Source organism: Vombatus ursinus, unplaced genomic scaffold, assembly GCF_900497805.2.
Source record: "Vombatus ursinus unplaced genomic scaffold, bare-nosed wombat genome assembly UNPS02014861.1, whole genome shotgun sequence".
NCBI classification, from domain to species: domain Eukaryota; kingdom Metazoa; phylum Chordata; class Mammalia; order Diprotodontia; family Vombatidae; genus Vombatus; species Vombatus ursinus.
In genome coordinates this window covers 5,133,997-5,151,739 of record NW_020954639.1, presented here as the reverse complement: position 1 = coordinate 5,151,739, position 17,743 = coordinate 5,133,997, and the positions used below count along the sequence as shown (strand labels likewise).

General features: G+C 37.0%; 1 pseudogene; it reads left to right on the top strand.

Moving 5' to 3' along the window:
• Positions 1-1,249: 1,249 nt before the first annotated feature.
• The window catches only part of LOC114027488, a 23,281-nt pseudogene continuing 6,787 nt past the window's right edge, over positions 1,250-17,743 (top strand).

Genomic DNA, 17,743 nt, shown 5'->3' with positions numbered 1-17,743 from the left:
AGAAAGCACTTTGCAAACCTTCAAGTGCTATTTTATTGCTAGCTATTGTTACTGTTGTTATTGGTATTACTAGTTCTATGATACTAGATGAAAGCCTGAATCAGAACCTCAAAGAAGTACTGGGGGAGAAAAAAAGTTAAACCATATTAAAAACCCAATTGCTCAATCACATCCTCTACTCTGCAATCTCTGTGCATTTGTGCAGGCTATCCCCCAAATCCAGAGTGTCTTCCCTCCCCTTCTCTCCTTGGTAAAATCCTCTTTATTCAAGGACAAGCTCAGATATTTTTCTTCCATGAAGCCTGGTGATTGTTTGATAATTGATGATGATGATGATGATGATGATGATGATAACTTGTCATTTATATGGCACCTTAAGGTTTGCACAATGCTTTATATCCATCATCTCCTTTGAGACTTACAACAGGCCTGCTTAGAGTACATACAGTCTGGGAGACAGTGATGATCAATGGTAAAAGTGACTCTTTCAGGGTTAAATATGGCTAGAAGACACATCAGACTGCCTTAAGTAACTCTTCCTCCTTCTGTCCCAGGCTGGGCCTGTTCCTTTCATGCTAGTTTTTATTCTAGCAATGAGATAATGGAAAGGAGGCAAAAGAAAATAGCCTGGGGACTAAGAACCTCTGTCATTCTTTGATCACTCTGGCAAAGGTGTTCAGTTCCCGACTACTCTAGCACTTCATTAATATGTGGTTTGACACATTGGGCAGTGGAGCAGAATAGTTAATGAATTGTGATGGGAGTAAAATATACCCAGGGCAACTAGGTGGCATCATGGATAGAGTGACTCACCTTCCTCAGTTCAAATCTGGCCTCAGACACTTCCTAGCTGTGGGACTCTGGGCAAGTCACTTAAGCCTGTTTGCCTCAGTTTCCTCATCTGTAAAATGAGATGGAAAGGGAAATGATAAACCACTTCAGTATCTTTGCCAAGAAACCCCAAATGGGGACACAACTTAACAACAGACAACAAATTATGCCCACCAAAGATAATTACCATCACCAGATAAGAAACCGATAATAATCAGATTAGGAAATGACAATAATAATTCGCATTAAAATAATCCTTTGTAGTTTATACAGTTCATTGACATATATGATCACTTTTGATCCTAACAACAACTCTGTGGGGTAAATATTGCAAGTAATGAAGCAATAGGACTTTGACAGAGAGACAGGGTACCAGGTTAAACAACCCCAACCACCTCTTCTCATGCTTCAGGTGGAGATGGTCCAGTCCCTAGCAGCCATCATCATGGGGAGCTTCCTTATGGAGAAAGAGCCTGCCATCCCCACAACCACCAACTACCACCAATGGGTGAGGCAAACCAGTCTAGTAAAAGCAACAAGATACCAAAAGAGACTAAGCATGTTTCAGGAGGTTCAAACAACCACAATCACTTTAACTATCACATCCCCTCAAATCCCAGTGAAGAAAGTTCAGGTCCCTGTGCCAAAATTTCTGGGGAGAGAAACAATCCTCTCCCTCAGGCCACCAGCCTTGGTGCACGATGGTCCATGGGCACAACCCTTATGGTAAACACACCATCCCAACTACTGCCAATACCAACTGCCACAAATAGGCAGATATACTCTAGAATTCTGTGAATTCTGTGAAGCCCCCAGAGTAAGAATCTATCTCCCAGAAAAGAAATATTTGTGCATATTTGACCAGATCAGACAACTGTGCCTAGAGGTGTTATAATCTCACCCTCCTTGAGTAGCAATAACTAATGGAGATTTAATGACTTAATGTCAGAAACAGATATGCTTTTTATTTAAAAAAAATGGAAATTACACCAAATAACATGCATTACCATTTCTTTTGCTATTTTAACCTAAGAACCACGGGAATTTTCCTTCTGAAAATATGTCTCCCTCCACATTAGAATGTGAATTACCTCAGAGCAAAAACTAGCTTGCTTTTTTTTTTTAACATCCTTAGCCCAGTGATTCTTTATTGTTCAGTCATATTCAATTCTTCATGACCCTATAGATCAGAGCACTTTTATCTTTTACTATCTCTCAAGGTATGTCCAAGTTCATGTTCATTGTTTCCAAAACACTATACATCTCATCCTCTGCCATCCCCTTTTCCTTTTGCCTTCAATCTTTCTTAACATCAAAGTCTTTTCCAATGAGTCCCATCTTCTCATTATGTGGCCAAAATATTTAAACTTCAACTTCAGTATTTGATGTTCCTGTGAATAGCCTGATTTTTTTTTATTTTTAAGAATTGACTGGCAATGCTTCACAAGTAATAAGAATTCAATAGTTTTTAAAATTATTTTTGTTTATTTATTTATTGTTGTTCAGTCATTTCAATTGTGTCCAATCCTTCATGATCCTATTTGGGGTTTTCTTGGCAGAGATACTAGAGCAGTTTGCCGTTTCCAGATCATTTTATAGATAAGAACACTGAGGCAAAGAGGGTAAAGTGACCTGTCTAGGGTGACATAGCTAGTAAGTTTCTGAGGATTTGAACTAAGGTCTTCCTGACACCAGACCTGGCACTCTAACTGCTATACCACCTAGCTATTCCTATTTATTTATGACTATCTCTATATAACGGATAGAGGACCTAATGTTCAGAAATATGTAATGCCTTACTAAGCATAATTACTGTGTGCCTAGGATTACACAAGAAATGAATGGTAGAAAGAAGATCAAGTCCAGTTTTTATGACTCCAAATCTAGCACACTTTCCATTACAAAATATTGCTGATATTTAGACTGCTATGGCTTAGGATGCAGACAAATAACAGTTTCTTGCACTGGATGGAATATAAATTTGAAAAATAAAGTGAAAGAATAGAAGTAAATATCTAGATGACAGCATATACTTTCAACAAATAATTGAATTAAAAGTGTTTTTTTCTGCCTGATTAGTCAGATAATGACCTCATTTTTAGTTATACTTTAAGAGAAAATGATGGTGATGGTGATCACAATGATGATGATGATGCCTCTGAGGAAATGAAATGAAAGCACACAAAGATTAATGGAGGTTAGTGGGCATGAGCTAGCTGCATCATAGTACAAAAGAGGAATAATGCAAGAGAAAGAGTAGAAAGGATGTCATCAAATAAATGCATAATTGGAGGAAAATATTTGGGCTGATCTCAAAGTGAGAGAAATGGATAACTGACATACTGTGTGTATACTAGTTTTGTAATTATGTACAAAATATTGAAAAAATATTAAGAAGGCATTCCATATGCCTGTTCCCCCTTCCTTGCATCAAAATGAAGACTATAGGAGAAGACATGGAGGAGAGCCTTATAGGATGAGCAGGCAGAGGTGGGTCTTATATGGTCAAGGTGAGAGATTCCTCACTGTTGGTTAGATGGCAAAGTGGATAAAGTGCTGGACTTGGTGTCAGGAAGATCTGAGATCAAATATAGCTTGAGAAACTTATTAGCTATATGACTCTGGACAAGATATTTAACCTCTGTATGCCTCAGTTTTCTTATCTCTAAAATGGGTATAACAACATTGCCAACCTCTCAAGGTTGTTGTGAGTATAAAATATTTGTAAAATGCTTTGTAAATTTGAATGTGCTAAAGAAATGATAGCTGCTGTTATTATAAATGAGATTTTATATATGCTGGGGTATTGGACTAATAATATCATCCATCATTAGTACAGTCCAATCGATTATATCTGTTATTAAACAGTATTTACTGTATTTGTTATGTTTCAGGGACAGTGACAAGCACTAAAGAAACAAAGAATCATCTAAACAGTCCCTGGTCTCAAGCAGTATACACTTTAATAGGCTAGACAACACATAAATAATTAGGTATGTATAAGATACATGAAGAGCAGATGAATGAAAATCCCAGAAAGGAAGACATTAGGATCTGGACTGAACAAGAAAAACCTTTACAGAAGGTGGGATTTGAGCTGAGATCTGAAGGAAGCTAGGCGGAGGAGAGGAGGGAGGTCATTCCATGTACTGAGGGTTGAGAGAGAGTGAGCCAGATAGGAGAAAGGTGGGACAAAGAGAGGGAGGAATAGAGAAAGAGGCAGAGATGGATGGGTGCAGCAGCCAATGTAGAAGTTCACAATTCCTCCTGACTTAGATTTAGCTCTAGTGCATTCTTTTATTTTTTTTTACTTTTTTTTCATTATTTTATTATTTTAATTTTAATTTTTTATTTATTATTTATTTATATTATTCTCTCTTTTTTTTTACTCTTTTATTTTTTCCCCCTAAAGAAGACACCAGAAACTTCAGATAGGGCCCAGGCATGCTGTAGGAGAAGCTGCCTGATTAAATACAAGACAGGGGTTACATGAAAAAGAATAAATATTTATAATAGAAGATGCTACGGTTCCTCTTCCAATACGAGCACCTATCTGATGTATTTTGAATCATATGTTATATTTATGAACTCATTTATTATTTTTTAAACAATCATCCTGGCTTTTCAAACTAGATTGCAGAATATGATATAACAGAACCTGGAATGAGTTTCAATATTTAACAGGCCTAATCTCAGAAACCTCAGCTGTTATTAAAATATTAATGTTCAACTAGAGTATGCTAAATGAATGTAGATCCCCCTGCCCCTGAAATCAGGGCATCTACAAAGGTAGATTAGCTTTAATAAGGATTTTCCCTCACTTTCTTTCCTTCAACTACTCCTTACCTCTTTTTTTCCCCCTTCTTAACTAAGATGCTCTTGACATAACTATTTTGGTTTGGCTATAGCTAAGGGAAGATTATATTTATCACATCGGCCATATTTCCCCTTCAGATATTCACATGCAATGCAGCTGAAATCAATGGGAACAGTAAGTACATAACAGAGAGTAGGATTTGGCTTCCATGCCCATTTACTGAATCTAAATAAATTGCATGTTGAAATGTAGATCCGAATACTTCCCCATTTCAAAACTTGCTGTGAGGAAATGTCTGAACTGAATGAGTGAAAATCGTGAATCTGTCAGCGTCTTAGGCAAATTGAACCTTGCATTGCAGCAATTTCAAAACAAGGAAAATCACTTAGCAGCTATACAGCAAAATGCAGATGTTAAAGGTGATTACGTGAGTAAAGCCAAATTTGGCAAATGCATGAAATAAATTTTAATATTAACAACAACCCATCTTTGTTTTATCCTAAATAATATCTGATGACACCTACATAATACTGAACTGAATTTAAATCTGTTCAGTTCTCCCCGGGCCAAGTTGTCATGCTCCATCCCCTTATTCCCACTCACAAATGCTAGCTTGGTGGCAGAAGTAAATAGAGTGCTGACCCGGAGGCAAGAAGACCTGAGTTCTAATCTGCCCTCTGACCATGTGACCCTGGACCAATCACTTAATTTATGTCTGCCTCAATTTCCTCAACTGTTAAAACGGGATAATCATAGCTCCTACTTCCTTGGGTTGTGAGGATCAAATGAGATAATATCTTGAAGTATTTAGCACAGTGTCTAACACATAGTTTGTGCTTAATAAATGCTTATTTCCTTCCTTCCTTTCTTATTTGCTTCCTTCCTTCCTTCCTCATGCTAGAACTGGTTGGTGTGAAGAGATAACATGATGACATGAAAAGGGATCTGCCACTGAAGACAGGAGAGGCAAGTTCAAATCCCATCTCTGGTACTAATTACCTGAATGACCTTGGGTGAGTGAGCTTACACTCTCACTTTCCTAATTTTATTCTGTTCCTTCAGTAGAAGGTAAATTCCTTGAGGCCAGGACCCAAGCCCTCCTAACAACAGCTCCACTCCATTCACTATTCCATGTTGCTTCTCTGCAAGTGAGCTTTCCTCAAAACAGTCCTGTGAATTGGATACTGTAAGTATAATGATCTCTATTTTGCAGTTGAGGAAACTGAGGCTCAGAAGAGTTAAATGGTTTGCCTACGGTTCTACAATCAGTAACGGGCAGAGCTGGACTTTGAGCCTAGGTATTTGATTCTAAAGCCAGTGCTTTTTCAACAACACCACATTTATATATTTATCACATTAATAAACATTTAAAATCATAAATTGAAAGTAATCTCATGTTTCTCTACATAAACAAGAATGAATGCCTCATGTACACTGCAGAGTATTCAAAATGTCATTGTTTCCTTACAGTTACAAGGCATGAACAGTAGGGGGCAGAGGTGTCTGTCAGGATGCCTGTGCTGCCAGTATTTTATTTTTGCTGGGAAAAATTGAACTTGGGGGTTAAGTTCCTGGGGGCCCGTTTGAGGGTTAAGAAGACCATAAGAATACAAATTCCTTGCCTATTCTGTTCTTTAATACACTTCAGTAGCAAAACACATGTGCCTCATTACCATTTTGGACCAGGTCTCTGGATTACCAACTTGTCAGTGAAACTTAGCAAGTGTAGGCTATTGGAAAGATGAAGATAAAAGCATTTCCTCTGCTTTCCTCAGCACAACCTAGGTCACAGAGACCCTGGCTTCAGTTCATTACAAGCTCACATTCTTCCATATCCTGTAACCTTTAGATTGCCACGTGGAAGAAAGCCTAAAAACAAAACAAAACAAAACAAAAAGAATAAAACCACTAACATATTACTGGCCATTTTAAGGCCTGAACATACTTCAGCTAATCACTCTGCTGGCAAACCTTCATGTTTTCTCTTGTTCTCTTTTTTAAAAATTAATAAATAAAACTTAGTAGCTATTCTTTGATACACAGTTGAGTGGCAGACATTGAGCTCTTTAAAAAAAATCATTAATTTTTTTCAGGTTTCTTAAGACTGTTTCTGAAAGGAAGGTGTAGTTCCCTCCTACTAGTTTCTCCTCAAAAGGGCTCTTTAGCCACATAAGGGACAAAGGAGCTAAGAGCCTGTCATTCTTCTCCATGGACCATCAGCTAAGATTAGTAGTCTCAGATAGACATAGACATCATCATGGCTACAACCAGAGAACCAAATGCAAAAACAGCTTTTGTGCAAATTAAAGGAAGTCCTACCAGATTTGGTGGGAAAAGCATTAAACTTCTAATCATGTTCTGCCGAGTTGTCACCTACGTGATGCAGGGAAAGTCCTTCAGTCTCTAGAAGGCAGTGTGAAGAATTCACGCTTCAGTAATAGAGGACAGTGGATCCAACTACTGACTTCGCCAATTGATAAATGTCTTTGGACCTCACTTCCCTTATCTACAAAATGAAAGGGAGGAAATAGATTAAGTGATCTCTAAGGCTCATTCCAGCTGTAGATCATAATCTCAGGATTCACAAAATAAAAAAAATAAAAATAAAAATAAAAAAAAGCTGAACTGCCCTCCTCTCCCAGCCCAGCACAACAGACCTTTCCCATCAACTATCCAGGTTGTCTTGGGCTGCTTACCATGTTTTTTGTTTTTTTGTTTTTTTTTTTTTTTGCCCTTACTAGGTCATCTTTCTCTCCTTGTTGGTAGGGCCGCCTCATCTAATCTAATGGTGCTCATAGGTGGTGTCACTCCCTGCCAAATGAGAGCTCTTCTTCTCTATAGCCTGTCAAGTTTTCCTTTTATTTCTCTAGATCTTAGGCAGTCAAATCTCATTTTAAGGCTGCTGGATCTCCGGGTCCTCTGTGATGCTGTGATTATGGACTTGCATTTGTTTTTAAATGAGTTGGTTAGTGAGTGACTGAATTTATTTTTTATTATATATTGTCGTATTCCCACCAACCCATCCACTGAAAACATAGGTATAGTTAGTTGGTTTCCAGCAGATAGAGACTTTTGTTGGATTAAATGATTTTTATTGAGATTATATTACATACTAAGTAACTATCTTTATTTAACATTAAAAGGTTTTAGATTATATGGAGTATATGTTTTGTTCTTTTATTAATACATAATCTGAGCAACTTTTTTTTTCTTCCATGAGTGGAATTTTCATTCTACCACTCTGATCTGGAACAAATTTTCAGAAATTTGCATTACTTATGTCTACTTGATGTAAAGTATTCATGTTCCATTGTTGTGGTGTTCTTAGTTTATCTCTCATTACTAATTTTCTTTTCCAGAAAAAAAAATGGGGCATATGTAATCATTCTGCTTTGAGATATGCCAGTGGCTGTGTAATCATCTGTCCAGTTAGCAGTTTTACTATTTTTATTTATTATTATTTATTATTTATTTTATTTATTGTTAATACTTGCAATATTAGTTTTACAAATATTTGTCCAGGTGGATTTCCTTCACATACAAATGGCGCAAGTGTTCTAAGGTGAGGTTTGTGCATGGTATCTGGTTCATTATCCCAGATAGCTCCCCATGGGTACATTGGCCCAGGAGCATCTAGTGCTGTCCGTGGTGAGTCTGTGTTTATTTGGTCTGCTGGCTGCACTTGTTCTGCTGCTACATCTGTGTTTAACATCTGAGTTTGTCTCCAGCTTTCATCAGTTTCTACACCCTGACTTTGTAACCATTCATGATCAGTTAGTCATTTTTCTGCTCCTTCTTTAGCACCATAATTATGATCATATATAAGTCTTTGCTCATTATTAGTGCTAACTGTCCCATAGCCTATTTCTACTACTCCTCATCTTGAGCATACTGCCGGTCCTCCCCTCCCTGTGATAAATGTTCATTCTGGACATTTCGTTCCAGAGTTACACCGTCTTTGTCTAATCGCTTCCGAGTATCGTTCAGTGTCTGTACTACCTACTTTCCATCCTAGTCTTTGGTCTATTGTTGCATTTTGTCCTTCTGTCCAATCTGCCTTTAATGCTGGTGCTTTTCCTAGTTTTCTATTGTCTTGCCATATGGCTGTTAGTCTGGTTGGTTTAATTTTAAAGTGATAAATTCCTGTGGGATAGTGATCTCCTGTTCTCATCATTTCAATTGGTACAGAATTTTCAATAGTTAAAAATTGAAAATGTGAATGTTCAGTGCTGGCTACAACTGTGGGTTTTTGGGTTGCATTTCCTTTGCTAAATATATGTAAAAAGTTAGTGTAGCATCCCCACTGTTTGAGTTGGTTAGTTTCCCATGGTATGTATTCTAGTGTACTTAGTAAACTCCCATCTGAAGCCCATGGCATTCTGTTGTTAGTATCTTCTGCTACTTGCATTGTTGCTGTTAAGTCATTGTTACATTGCTTTACCTTTGCACTTTCAGGTCTTGTTTCTATTACTGTTTTAATATCTAGGTGAAATAATTTTTGTTCTAGTGATATAAGATTAACATTACAACATATTGTGGTTAAATGTTGAAAATCTGCAGGATTCATCCATACACACCATGAGTTACAATCAATTATACACCATGGTATTGGTATTTGTCCATGACTATTGTCATTCCACCCAGACCAGTTTTTATCAAATGTACTAACTACTCTTTGATAATTACAGAATTCATTTTCAGGCATGTTAAGATGAATCTGTCTACTAGCATGACAAGCAATGCTAACATTGTTTTCTTCAAATTTTCATTCAGTCATGTTAGTAAAATTCCTAGTACTTACACCCACACCCCCTCCACCTCCCTAAGTCCCAGAGTTTGTTTCAGAGTTTATATTAGCTGTATTTTCAGCCATTTCAGTCTGATATTTCTTGTTGTTCTTCTTGTTGGTTAATTTGATTTTGTTTTAGTCTTTGTGATCTTTTTCTTGCTTCATTGATGAATATATGTCTTGATGGTTGTTTTCTAACTTTTCCGCTGGATGATTTTTTTTTTAATTTTCGCAGTGTCTGTAATACGTCTTTGTGTGTGTGTGTGTGTGTGTGCATGTGTGCGTGTTTTGTTTGTTTGTTTTTTAACCTTAGGTGATCTTGGTGCTTCTGGTAGTAAAACTTTTTTTTTTGCTTTAAAAATGAAGTTGGCTGCTTTGCCAACCCAGTCAGTTGCAGAGTTAGTTTCTTCAAAGAATTTATCATCTGCTGGATTATGAAATATATAAGGATTTATAACTTGTTCAGTCAGTTGTGAGTAACCTTCATCATGTTCTTTTGCTGCTTGGTCAGTTGGGTTGGTTGGTTCTTTGCCTTCTAGTGTATTTCCAGGTCCAAGGTAGTTGTATCCAGGAGACACCAAACCTGAAAAATAGTTTGATTAGTTTTTTGCTTATATGTTAGTAGAGTAATATTTTGTATAAAAAGTTGTTACTTACCATCCCTTGGTCTCTTAAGGTTTGGCATCAAAGTCCTTGTCTAGGAAATTGCTCCAGTCAATGTTCATAAGTATCATGCTGGTTTTAAAGTCCCCCATTTCAGGGTCTTGTGTATCACATTCTCAACTTTCTGGTTGCCACTCTTGAAATGGTGCATGTGCAGAAGTTTTTAGTTCTTTTACAGGGATTTTTGAGTCCACCCAGTTCTGTCATTTTGACTCTCCTCCCCATGTCTCTGTGTAGTTTTTCATGGTTCATTCAAGATTATGTTTTTTCATGAATTTGAATATATTTTATACCTCATCATCATCATCAATCAAACCAAAGTCTCCATCCAGTGGTTTTGTCACATATAAATTAATATATCTATCTTTAATTGATTGTGTGTGTTCAAGTCTTGGTGCACATCCAATTCTAACTTTTGCGATAGCTTCATTAGTTGTAATTATTAATGGAGTTGGTTCAATTGTTTTGCTTCATTTTCCTTTTTGGTCAATTCTGACCAATTGCCCACTCATTAATTGTTTTAATTGACTTACTCATTGACCGAGTGAGCTTGCTTCTTCTACCCATATTATATTTTTATTTGTACAGTCATCAAATGGGAAATTTACATTAGCTGGATTGTAGCAACCAACATTACCAACTAACTGGCATATTTACTGTGCGATTAAAGATTTGCCACAGGTCAGCTAGGTGGCACAGTGGATAGAGCACTGTCCATGAAGTCAGGAGGACCTGAGTTCAAATCCAGCCTCAGACCAAACACTTGATACTTACTAGCTGTGTGACCCTGGGCAAGTCACTTAACCCCAATTGCCTTAAAAAATAATAAAAAATAAATAAATAAAGATTTGCCAGTACTTGTTTGTCCATGAAGTAGTATTATATTCTTTTTTTTCCCATTTGTTTGTTTAATGTGCATGTTATTGCATGTATTACTTTGTATGGATTCCATCCATTTCCTTTTAGTATAGTATATAATTTAGTATTTTCAATTTCTTCAGGGTCAGCTGTAGCATTTTCTAGCACTAAGCTATATGTTGTTTTATTTTTGGAAAGTTTTAGGAGGATCATTTCAATTATTGTTTTTGCATATAGTTCACCTCCTGGTTGTGCTATGATGTGTACATAGCTGTCTAGTTCTAACATCCATTTTTCTTGACTGACTATTCTTTTTTGGAATAGGTCAGTGACAATATCTTTAATATTGGCTTTCCTTTGAGGGTTGTTGTTGTTGTTGTTTTTGTTGTTGAGGTTCAGTTATAATAGTGACTGGTTCATCTTTTTTATGCTCTTTCATGAAGTACTTTTTTACTTGTAGTCTAGTTGCATAGTTTAGAGCAGTAATAGTTAGACCACTGTCATGAGTCAATATATAATAATTATTTCCAATTTTTTGTTTAAATGAAGATTTTCTAAGAAAGTATTTATAAATCATATCTTTCTTGTCCACAAGTTTAGCGTAGCATTTTGTTGTTGTTGTTGTTGTTTTGTTTTGTTTTGTTTGTGTTGGTAAGTCATTTCTTCATCAGTTACCTATTGTAGCCTAATCACATTTACCAAGTTCCTCTTCTTTATACTCTTGAAAATAACATTTATATAGCACTTTAAAGATTGAAATTTATTCTAAATACTTTGACTAGAAGCAAGAGGACTCAGCAAAAATATGACAAAATTTTATAAATACTACAACAAAAATCCTATAAATCCTAAAGTAAAACAATAAAATAACATACCTCAGTGGAAGGGAAGGAAGGAAGGAAGGAAGGAAGGAAGGAAGGAAGGAAGGAAGGAAGGAAGGAAGGAAGGAAGGAAGGAAGGAAGGAAGGAAGGAAGGAAAGAATTCTTAAATGTCTACTATTGGCCAGGTACTGTGCTATATTCTTTCTAAATATTATCTCATTTAATCCTCACAGCAGTCCTAGGAATTAGGTTCTATTATTATTCCCGTTTTATAATGAAGAACTATGGGCCACAGAGGTTGTGATTCACCCAGGGTCACACAGATAGAAATTATTTGAGGTCAGATTTGAACTCAGGTCTTCTTTACTCCAGGCAAGTACTCTAGCCCCTGTGCACCTACCTGCTTCTAAAGGATCTAGGATTTCACTGATTTGCATGTTCCCTTTGAGCTAAAATATGATAAAGTCCATGCATTAAATCTCATGCAAAGGGAGTAGTACCTCAGGCTCTCAAGTGAAAACTACTTTTTTTTTTCTCTTACTAGACACAAGTTTATCATATTTGATGATCTGGATTTCTGGCCCAGAGCAGCTTAGAAGCAGAAAATCAGAATAAGGTGAGAGCTGCTAAAAATAGGCATCATCTCAGAATCAGAATATGACAGCTAAGATAAGGAAGAAAACAGAACTATACCTAAGATTTCAAAGCTAACAAACAAACAAACAAAAAATAAACCAACAACAACACCCCAACAGTCGGGAGTCATATCATAAGGGGATTCACTTCACTCAGCACTAAAGGCACCATAATATTACAACATGGAAGAATAATTGATATTGCTGGTAAAGACCCTGACAGATCAAGAAAAAGTTGGATTTATAGTCACATCCCATGTTTCAGAAGACAAGCTCCTCCCTTTATTTGAGAAATATTCCCAGTCCAAAAAAAAAAAGTTTCAATGCAACAATGTTGGTTCTTAAATTAATGTGATTGTGCTATCTGGAACTCTTCATTCCCTGACAATGTCAGAATACCAGATAGGAACAGCATTATTATAATTGGTTTCTCTGACCTTCCTTCCTGATGCATTCTCATTTCACATTTTTTTTTTCTCCAGACTCTTTGTTATTGTTCTATTTGCAGTCTCTACACATCCCAGCAAATAAATGAGGATCTGGAAATTCTCAATAAGTAGAGCAGATTTGATCTTCTCCAAGAGTTGGATTAGCTCCTCTCCACAACTCTGACTTTCTCAGTGCTCAGGTTTGCCAGAATGACTGTGAAACTTGGCTTGGAACCATTAAAAAAAAAGATCTAGCAGATGAGGTTTTTTTTTTAATGTTTCTGAATATCATTTTTGGTAGGTATCATATCCTAAGGAAAATTCCCAAAACATAACCTTACAGTCTCACCAACATGAGAACTGAGATAGCAGTAACACCTAAGAAACCTCAATCAATTTTACTATTTGTACCAACGTTAAAAAAAAGAAAAGAAAGAAAGACTACAGAAGACTACAGAATATGAGAAAATTAGAAAGGAAATTTAAGCAAAAATATAAGAACTGAAAACCTTAGGCACACTTGCATGTGAGCTTTTCAGTCATGGAACATGTTGAGGGAGTCAGAGAGAAGAATAAGATGGTAATCCAGCGAGCTCCTCACCCATGAAATGAGGGTTTTATGAAGAGGTTAATCTTTTTCAATCTATTGAGTTAGGATCTGGATTTGTCACACACTTCAGGTGATAGACTAAAACATCCTGATGATAAACTAAATGGAGCATGACTTCTTGAGAAAAATACAAATATTAATAATAGTTATCATAATGACAAATCAAATTTGCATAGAGCATCACAGGGACCTGGGGTTTCTCCTCTTTACATAGATTTTCTTGTTTGATTCTGCCAGTAGCTCTGGCAGGTAGGTAGAAATGAATTTTTTTTTTGTCCTAGTCTGATATTATTTGTTGCTGCCCAACCTCCAGCATGATCTTTTCAGCCTGAAAACATTATGCTTAAGATGGAAATAGATGTTCTATTATGCAGCTCTATTATTTGCATGTCAGAGGATGGATTACTTTACAGAGATCAGGAAGTTTATAATGTATCTCGCATCTCTATCTTTTATATACAGCAGCAACCTTCCTCTCTTCCTCCCTCCCCCACAAACAGTTTATGTTAGATTCCTTGAATGTTCAATTACATTAGAAATTGGAGCCTTGTCTCCTTTTGTTGTTTAAGTGAGCAATAACATCAATTTGAACAGAATTTTCAAACTCTATAGATGTCACTTGATGTTAAGTAGTAGCTAATACATGTTTGCCCCATTGGAATTCATGGTATGGCTTATCAAAGCACCAGGATCAGGTGGAATATTTATATTATGTAGTCCCTAACTACCCGCCTGGCTCTTTATCTGTATTCCACTCATAGGGTTCCAAGAGTATAGTTACAATCAAATGGCAGCTTGAGTTAGAGCCACTGGTATTCAATCACTCTTGGCTGTCTGCGACACTGTCCTCTAGGAACATAAAACTTTACAGAAAATGTCACCTTTGCAGCACTGGTGAAGGGGAAGTTGGAAGCTTTAAGTATGCAAATAAAGTAAAAAACCCTGCACTTTCAGCAACTTAAAACTGAGTCTAGTCTGGATCAAACGGGGCTACCTGAAGCATTAAATATGACCCTGAAGTAACCAAAAAGAGAATACGTGTGCGTGTGTTTAAATTAATATTATAAGAAAACTAGTCATTTGAAACATTATAAGGAAAAGAGAAGGCAGCTGAGTTTACTTTGGGTTGTCTAGATATATTGATTTATTGGGACTCATCTAAGGAACCTCTCTACATGACCTGTAGATAGGCTGAATGCTAAATTTGAAATCAGAGGACTTAGGTTTGATTGCCAGCTATGTGACTTCAGGCAAGTCACTTGACCTTTTCTCATGTATAAGACGAGGACTTTGGACAAGAAGACATTTGTTCTCTGAATCCTATCAACTGAGCAATGATTCAGGTTTTGCTGTTCTTGCTTAGTAGTTTTTCAGTTGGATCTGACTCTTCTTGACCCCTTCTGGGGTTTTCTTGGCAGAGATACTATAGTGGCTTGCCATTTTATTCTCTAACTCACTTTACAGATGAGGAAACTGACGCAAACAGGGTTAAGTGTTTCGCCCAGAGTCATGCAGCAAGTGTCTGAGGCCAGATTCAAACTCAGGAGAATGTCTTTCTGATTCCAAGCCCAGCTGCCCTTCATATGGTTACTTGAAGACAAATATCATGTTCCTCCTGATTCTTGTTTCCGTTAGGCTTAATGGCCAGATCTGACCTAAGGAAGCTGAGTCTTCTGACTCCAGGCCCAGCACTCTATCCACTGCTTCACTTAGTTGCCCATGATTCAGATAAAGTCAGAAAATTAAAATGCCAGATTCCACCACATCATAATCTTCTTGTTTCACAGCTTACAGCATCCACAAATCTAGCTTTGGTGCTAGGACATATTGTAGCCCTCTCTTTATGGACTTGATTGTGTATTCCAGTGCTGAGGCATAGTGAAAATCAAGCCTTAGAACCTCTACTAGGGATAAAGGATTAAACCTGTGGTTTAATTGATATAGGAAACACCTTACTGAAGGACCACCCTCTACCAGGGCAAGTCAACACCTTTCTAAGACCATAAATTGGGGATTCTTAACCCTTTTCATGCCTGGATCCCTTTTGGCTGTCTTGTGAAGCCTATATATCCTTTCTCAGTAATAATGCATTCAAAGAGTTAAAGGGAATACTAAATTTTAGAGATTAATGAAAATAAAGCTTTTTTTTTTCAAATCCATGGTCTGGAACCTTTGAAATCTATCCATAGACTGAACCCCAGGTTAAGAATCTCTACCTTAAAGAGTTTCCAAGAGCACTGATAAGCTTTGCACATTGCCCAGACTCAACAGACAGTTTATGTCAGAGGCAGGACATGAATAAAGATCTGGTTTCAATCCATTAATCAATGCTGCCTGTCAATATTAACTGATAATATGGACAATCTGAAATCACGTTATTAGAATTAGATTGATCAAGGTAAGCAATTCCAGGTCTCAGGTGATCAAGTAGATGAATGAGATCTGCTGGAAAGCAAGGAGGTCTCAAGAGATCAAGAGATAAATGCAGGTATCTGGGATGGAGGGGGAAGGATTATGAGAAAGGGAGAGATGAGGGAGTGGTGAATTCTATCAATGTTGAAAGGAAAGGAAAGATGCACAGCACAGAGAATGGGCATGGCTTGATTTGAATTGTCCTACTTGAGCAAGGTATAGGAACTAAGCAACCAAGAGAGCCATTATTTCTTCTGTGCCCAGAATAGCTCAAGAAATCTTAGAAGTAGGGTAAAACTAGGCAAGAACACAGACTTTGAAGAGACTCAAGGAGAAAAGGTTCTCAGTTAGAAATATATAAACCCTCAGTGAATGGACACAGATATCCCAAACTAAGAGATGTCATTCGTTCCTGAACTGGGGAAAATCTGTACATACTCAACACACCACTACTTTACATCTGCATAATTTAGGAACAAATGATCATTTATTTATAGCCATAAATGATCTGAGAGGCGATTCTTGTTTTTCAGAGGAGGAAACTGAGGCTCAGAGACGTTAAGTGATTTACCCAGGATCACACAGATAAAAAATCTTTCTGAGACAGGATAATCAAGACTGTAGTAAATTACTTGTTGGTGTAATCTAGACAACTTATATAAAGGCATATTGCTATTAATAGCATTGCTGAGAAAGAGCATTGGAGGCAAGGAATAGTACTACATTCCTAATGACAGTTCTAGGAAAAAAAAGCCAAGTCACTTTGTGGTACTAGTAGAGATGAGATGCCCTTCAGTTACTGCTATATAGCCTTCAAATCTGAGAAGCAATAATAACAATAATAGTTGGGCTTTTTTTTCCTTCCTGGAAAGATTCTGAATACCCACAAGTTGTTTTTACAATTTCCTTGCAAGAGAAAAATGCGGTCTTTATGGTGGCCTAAAAGACCCAATGCAGTCTAAGATATCAACAAGCCAGGCCATTATGTGCAAGAGAGCAGGGGGCAAATGGTGCTCAAAAACAACATTTAAGGTCTTAATCTCTTAAAGAAGACATACCTCAATATATTAACAAAGCGACAGGAACATCCTTGGACCAAAAGAAATAAATGCTTCAGAGCTCAAGCGCTAACTTAGGTTTGAGCCCAGGGGAACCTTAGCAATGGAGAGAAAATAAGCCCCTAAGTCTTGCAAATATCTTTTGTCCCTTTAGAGAGAATAGAATTATAGAAAAGTACATTATAACTGATCAACTAGTACAGGTATTACCTTCATTTACATGAATGTTAGTCAGTTAGGATGGTCCTTTCAAAGACTTGTTGGGTGGGGGTGGGGGATGTCACAGCTTCCTTTAATTACTTAATTACATAGAATAGTAGTAATATTTCAATATTTCAATGGATCTGTGATCACATTTATGTGGATAATCTCTTCAGTAATACCATTAGCTATCCACTCGTACCTTTTCATTCTGTCTTATCCATGTCTATGTTTTCACATAAATCCTAGGACCTACCTCATGCTGTGTAGACTTTCCTTGTATCAATAATACACTTGGACACACTATCCCTCACTCTCAGTACATAATGTTCCAGATACTTATCACTAATTATATATTTCCTTAATGATATAGTTATCTTTTAGTATGCAGCAGGAAGCACAGCACTTGGCATATAGTAGGAGCTTAATATATCAAATAAGAAATAAGCATTTATTAAGTACTTTATTATATGCCATGTACTGGAAATATAAATATAAATGGAAGCAAGGAAGGAAGGAAGGAAGGAAGGAGGGAAGGAAGGAGGGAAGGAGGGAAGGAAGGAAGGAGGGAAGGAAGGAGGGAAGGAAGGAAGGAGGGAGGGAAGGAAGGAAGGAAGGA